At 42.0% G+C, this 6,305-nt stretch overlaps 1 long non-coding RNA gene across 4 annotated transcripts in view; it reads left to right on the forward strand.

Moving 5' to 3' along the window:
- LOC115936614 (uncharacterized) overlaps window positions 1-6,305 on the forward strand; it is an 88,674-nt gene that overhangs the window by 24,834 nt on the left and 57,535 nt on the right. For all 4 annotated transcript variants that reach the window (XR_014149260.1, XR_004072029.2, XR_004072028.2 and 1 more), the window contains exon 3: window positions 2,362-2,482. This is a non-coding gene — a long non-coding RNA (uncharacterized LOC115936614). The remainder of the gene's footprint in view (window positions 1-2,361; window positions 2,483-6,305) is intronic.

Here is a 6,305-nt window from a genome sequence, read left to right on the forward strand (position 1 = left end):
CCCCCACAGAATAGCAAATGTATGTGATTGGCTAAGGAAGGAGAAACCAGAGAAAGAGAACTAGCAAAAGAGAGCACTTGTAGAAAGAGGAAATGGTCAGTTGTGTTCAAGAGTAGAAAGGGGTCCCATAAGATAAAAACTGAAAAATAGTCATTGGATTTAGCAACAAGGAAGTCAGTGGGGACCTTTGCAAGAGTTTCAGCAGAGGTGTGTAGAGATGGGCTACACGGCATGGGTTGACAGCATGGGTTGAGGAGGAATTGGGAAAAGAAGTAATACCGATAAACCTTGCAAAAGGTTGGCTAAGAAAAGAATTAGCGAAGAAGATGGCTAAAGGGGGATATAGGGTGGGAAGGGGGCAGTTTATCATAGTTTTTAAAGATAGGTAGATACAGGGGCACCCCCACCCCCACTTGCTCTCTCTCTCTCATAAATAAAGAAATAAATCTTTAAAAAAAATAAAGATAGGTAAATACAAATATGTTTCTATGCTGAAGGAAAAGTTCCAGTAGGGAGAGAGGTTAAAAGTACAGAAAAGGAGAAAAGACAGCAATTGGTAGAGGAAGATCCTGGATGAGTGGGGAGGGGTGGAAAGCCTGGCGATGGGTAGAGGCCTGTAGAGAGGAGGGAAGATGTAGGTCACTGAAGCTGGGGCATCAAGGAAGCATTTTCGCTCCCAAATTACAACCACTTAGAAAAATATGGTCACAAAAAAGGTGAAAAGTATATCCTAATACTTCAAAGAAGCTAAAAGAAATCGAGAAAATGATAGAAGAGTTAAAAGAATGGCAACTTGGAGTGAGAAAATTTCGGAAATGAGGTGATAGACCCAGGAAAGAATTAGAAATAAAGGGAAAGAGATTTATTTCAGAAATAAAGACTAAATTAGGAAAACTCAGAAGAAGCACAATAGACAAAGACTGAAGAGAAATAGTAGAAAGGAAGAAAGATATTTTTTGAAAAGGAATATAGGCCAAACCAAAGTAAAAACATAAAATTACTTCCTGTGGGAGAGGGAAGGATTAAGGTGGGAGGATCAGGGATTGTTAGAATTCTCTGAATATACATTGTTCTGTAGATTTAACTTTGCAACCATCTGAGTATGTTACACAGTAATAAAACAAAATATTTTTTTTTTAAGGTTTTATTTATTTGAGAGAGAGAGAGCAGGAGCATGGGGAGGGGCAGAAGGAGAGGGAGAAGCAGACTCCCTACTGAGCAGGGAGCCCAACTCAGGGCTTGATCCTAGGGCCCTGAGATCATGACCCGAGTCAAAGGCAGACGCTTAACCGACTGAGCCACCCAGGCATCCCAAAATAAAATATTTTAAAGGCAATCCTGAAAATAAAAAATAGAACACAAACACACACTAGTTTGATTTAATCTCTCTGAAGTTTTCAATGTTCAGTGTTGGTAATCCTAGTAAAGACCTCTCTGTTTCAATCTTGTTTGTTCCTATGGAAAGTCAAAGAATTGAACACTTTCCTCATAATAGACTTTTTGCGTTGCAAGGGAGTGAACAGAACTTCCCTTATCCTGGGCCAAGTGACCTCCATTCCTCTTCGCCTTTCTCTGAGGTCCAGTTTTAGCTTGCTTCCCAAACTTTCCTTTGATACTTTACAGTTCTGTTACGATTCCCTAGGTTCAAGCCTAAGATAGAGATGGGTCCGATTCATGGCAAGCCCATTTAAATTTGGCTTTCTCTCACAGTGACCTGAGGCAAGGGCATCACCAGGAGATTAAAGAATAATCAAAGTAGCTTGGAAATTGCCAGAGTGATTAGGGAGATCCCAGGACATATTAATTTTTCTGTGGGTATTGCTTATTCTCTTAGCAGTTTGTTTGTCAAGACCCCAAGTAATTTGGCCAATTGGATGTCAGCTACGTCTGGAAGGAAGTGTGACCTTGTTGAGGAGGGGCAGTTTTCAAGGCTAACAGCCGAAGGCCAGATTCCAGCAGCTTTCCCTGCTGCTGGAGGAGTAAGTCCTTCCTTCCTGAAGGGGGTCTGGACAACACGTCATAGCATCCCCTAGAACTCCCCGGAATTGTGGAGGCTCAGCCAACGTCAAGACTTTAGCCCAGGGCACCTGGGTGGCTCAGTCGTTAAGCGTCTGCCTTCCGCTCGGTCATGATCCCAGGGTCCTGGGATCGAGCCCCGCATCGGGCTCCCTGCTGGGCGGGAAGCCTGCTTCTCCCTCTGCCACTCCCCCCGCTTGTGTTCCCTCTCTCGCTGTCTCTCTCTGTCAAATAAATAAAAATCTTTAAAAAAAAAAAAAAGACTTTAGCCCAAATGATTATTGTCCCATTCTGTCCATTTCCCATGACTTATCAGTCTGTAATGTCCATCTTGGTTTATTTCAGAGCGTGGCAAACCTTCCAGAGTAATTGAAATACAAAGAGAAGAGGTGTTGTCTGGAAGAATAAGCCATCTGACTGGAGAGAAGAGCAAAAGAGGAAATCGTAGAAGGACCCCATTGTCATGGTTGGTTGGCTTACGGTGGGGATGAAATCAGAACCACGTGATGGATCCACTTTAGGTCATTGAGAATGGCTGGTGAGCAGGTGCCATGTTAGTTCTGGATCACATTTAAAGGTCATCCATGCATGATTCTTCTATCTACTGTTCATTTTAGATACACTAAGAAATCACTGTGGGGTGGCGGGGGAGTGAAGAACATGCCCTCCCACCTTGACCAGCCTTGTTCCCCCCAGCTGCTCCTCAGGGCCCCACTGTTGTAACCCAGGGCCTCTAGTGCAAGCCGAGAGATTAAGAATGAGGAAGAAAATATCTTTTAAAAATGAAGATAATATTCCCATTCTCTGCTCACCCTGGAGGCTTATTTTGAAAATCATAGTGATTTAACTTGTTAGCAGTTTAATTCACTTTTAAAAGATTAACCAGACTAATTATTCATCAGATTTCACCACCTTTGTCAGCCTCAATAAGGATCCTTTGTTACAATGATTAATGTGTTTTAATTGCAACTTCTCTCAGAGCAATAATTCGATCGCACAGTATTTGCCGAATCTATGGAAATCTTGGAAATGCTTTGACAGCTGAGCTATTCTTGGGAAATGAAAGTAAAGGAATATATATAACTAACAAAAAGTGTTTTATAGCATATCATTAATATGGATTTTCCCACTCTCACAGACCTTGCTCTACCCCAGTCTGTGAAGCCACTTGCTGTGTACATCAATTTGCCATCCAGGAGCTCTCAGGAGCTAGAGATCAGTTAACACAGGTTACGACTTCCTCCGAGTTGGTGCCCTCCGACATAGGCTAGTCATGATAATAATCGAAGCAAATATACATAGGTCCCAGGGAAAGTTAACCAGCTGGCCAGTATCCATAAATCATCATCCAGTTAAGAGGCTGGATCCTGTGTTGATCATTCTGTTTTCTACCCAGTGCTGCATCTTCATTTAACTGGTGGCTGCTGTCCAAGTTAGAGATTTTTACAATATCAAAAAGATGTCTGTAGATGCTAGTGGAGAAAGTGTATGTGGCCAATGCTGATTTTGAACTTAAAATGTATTTTAATGGTATTTTTGAAGCACAGTGGTTCTAGGACCTTTGGAGTCAGACAAATCTGGAGTTGATTCTTGACTCTACCACTTACTAGCTGTGAGAACTTGGGGGGGAAATCAGCAGTATCTAGCCTCCCTGAGCCTCTGTTTCCTCATCCCTTAAATTGGTATAATAATACCCACCTCGTAGTGAAGATTAAAATGAGGCCCTACATGTAAGACCAAGTGGCGCAAACCAAGCTACTCATGCTGTTTGACAAAGTCCAAGTATGGGGGACGATCCGGAAAACAGGAGACTCCACAGCTGGCTCCTGCTATTCTCTTTCATTTTGTTTATGGCAATCTTTATAATTGTGGGAATATTTCTGGGGTTTCATGATAAAGTGACTACTCATCTTAGTTACGCCTATCTAAGCAATCATAATGAAACTAATTCCACAAAGAATTAGTTTCTATAGAACAAAATAACAAAACGGTCACGCTCTGTCTAGCACCTTTCTCTTTGCGTACTGTTTTTTAGTTTTAGTGAAAGCCAATAAGCGGAAATCAGTAAAGGTCATGTTAATCATTACAAAGGAAAAATGAAAGAAGGCTATGGCTGTAATCCAGAAAATGATCTAAGATTTGGAAAAACAAAAATATCCTAACATATAAATAAAGTTCCTCCGAGACTGTCAGGAGGAGATGCTTGCAACCTGACCCTGTGTCTGTGTCTCCTCATTCGCCGATGCCGTCCTTTCCTACGAGAGACACACCCCGGCTGGAGCTGGACTCCGGCAACCAAGTACGCTATCTGGACTGTAGTAAACTTTCAAGGAGTTATGTCTGCAACAGCAGTAGGTCTTTCCAGTTTAAGAAAATCATATGTACACAAGCTTCTCTGGGCCTTACAGTAACCCAGAGACAAGCAGGAAAGGTGTGCTGCTGCTTTGATTTTTCTCAGACGAGAAAACTGGGCACAGAAGTGTGCTAATCTTGGTAAATATGTCCTCTCTGCTCATCTGCTCAGTTAAGCACAAAGGTGCTCTAAAACCCATGGATGTCGGCTCCTATTCCAGTGCTTTTTCCACTGCATCCTAGAGGTACCAAGGCCTCTGACTGATAGAGCAGTTGGGCACAAAATGACCGATTCCTTATCTGTTGGCAAATACTAGCCCCTCTGTTGGGATATATACATCAACAATAGCTAACAGAGCCAGGCATTACCTCATTTAATGGGGAGGTAAATATCCCCACCAACCCCATGTCACAGCTGAGGACACTGATCACTTAGAGATAGGAAATAACTTGCCTGACAGATTTAAACCTGGGTCTGTCCAACTCCAGTGTCTGGGTTTTAACCGTACACTATTCTGCCTCCTGCAATCCCACTTTACAAAATACTAGTTTTTAAAAGGGAGTGTTTTGAGACCTCCGAGGTCTGTATGGTAATCAGTTACCATGCTTTAAATTTCTGCCTTAGGGGGCACCTGGCCAGCTGGGTTAGTAGACCATGCAACTCTTGATCTTGGAGTTGTGAGTTCAAGCCCCACATTCAGCGGAGTGCTTACTTAGGAAAAATAAAAAACGATTAAAACATAAATTACTGCCTTAGTGGATCAGGCACCATGACTCAAAAATGTCTTTAACTCCTGAACCAGAGTTTGGGAATACTGTTTTTCCTTTACTTGAGGAATAGCATTCGCTGGGAAAAGGGTTTATAGGATCAAATACTAGAAAGCAAATTCTTCCTTGGGTGTTCATCATGCATGTTTACATAACAAAGGTGCTGAAAAATACCACGGTTAAAAAAAAATGCTTAATTGTGTTAAACCTGGTTCCTAAACTTACTTGACCACAGAACCCTTCCTTTTAGTTACAGTCATTAAGAACCTATGGAAACCAACTCTTTAAGTGTTTTTCTTTTTAATTTTTTTTATTAACATATAATAATTATTTGTTTCAGGGGTACAGGTCTGTGACTCATCAGTCTTACACAATTCACAGCACTCACCATAGCACATACCCTCCCCAGTGTCCATCACCCAGCCACCCCATCCCTCCCACCCCCTCCACTCCAGCAACCCTCAGTTTGTTTCCTGAGATTGAGTCTCTTATAGTTTGTCTCCCTCTCTGGTTTTGTCTTGTTTCATTTTTCCCTCCCTTCCCCTATGATCCTCTGTTTTGTTTCTCATATTCCTCGTATCAGTGAGCTCATATGATACTTGTCTTTCTCTGATTGACTTATTTCGCTTAACATAATACCCTCTAGTTCAACCACGTCAGTGCAAATGGCAAGATTTCATTTTTGTGATGGCTGCATAATATTCCATTATATATATACCACATCTTTATCCATTCATCTGTTGATAGACATCTGGGCTCTTTCCTTGGCTATTGTGGACATTGCTGCTATAAACATTGGGGTGCACGTGCCCCTTCGGATCACTACATTTGTATCTTTGTGGTAAATACCCAGTAGTGCAATTGCTGGGCCGTCGGGTAGCTCTATTTTCAACTTTTTGAGGAACCTCCATACCGTTTTCCAGAGTGGCTGCACCAGCTTGCATTCCCACCAACAGTGTAGAAAGGTTCCCCTTTCTCCACATCCTCACCATCTGTCATTTCCTGACTTGTTAATTTTAGCCATTCTGACTGGTGTGAGGTGGTATCTCATTGAGGTTTTGATTTGTATTTCCCTGATGCCAAGTGATGTTGAGCACTTTTTCATGTGTCTGTTGGCCATTTGGATGTCTTCTTTGCAGAAATGTCTGTTCATGTCTTCTGCCCATTTC

The sequence above is a fragment of the Leptonychotes weddellii genome, chromosome 10 (genome assembly GCF_054177405.1).
Source record: "Leptonychotes weddellii isolate Sample4059 chromosome 10, ASM5417740v2, whole genome shotgun sequence".
In the NCBI taxonomy this organism is placed as follows: Eukaryota; Metazoa; Chordata; class Mammalia; order Carnivora; family Phocidae; genus Leptonychotes; species Leptonychotes weddellii.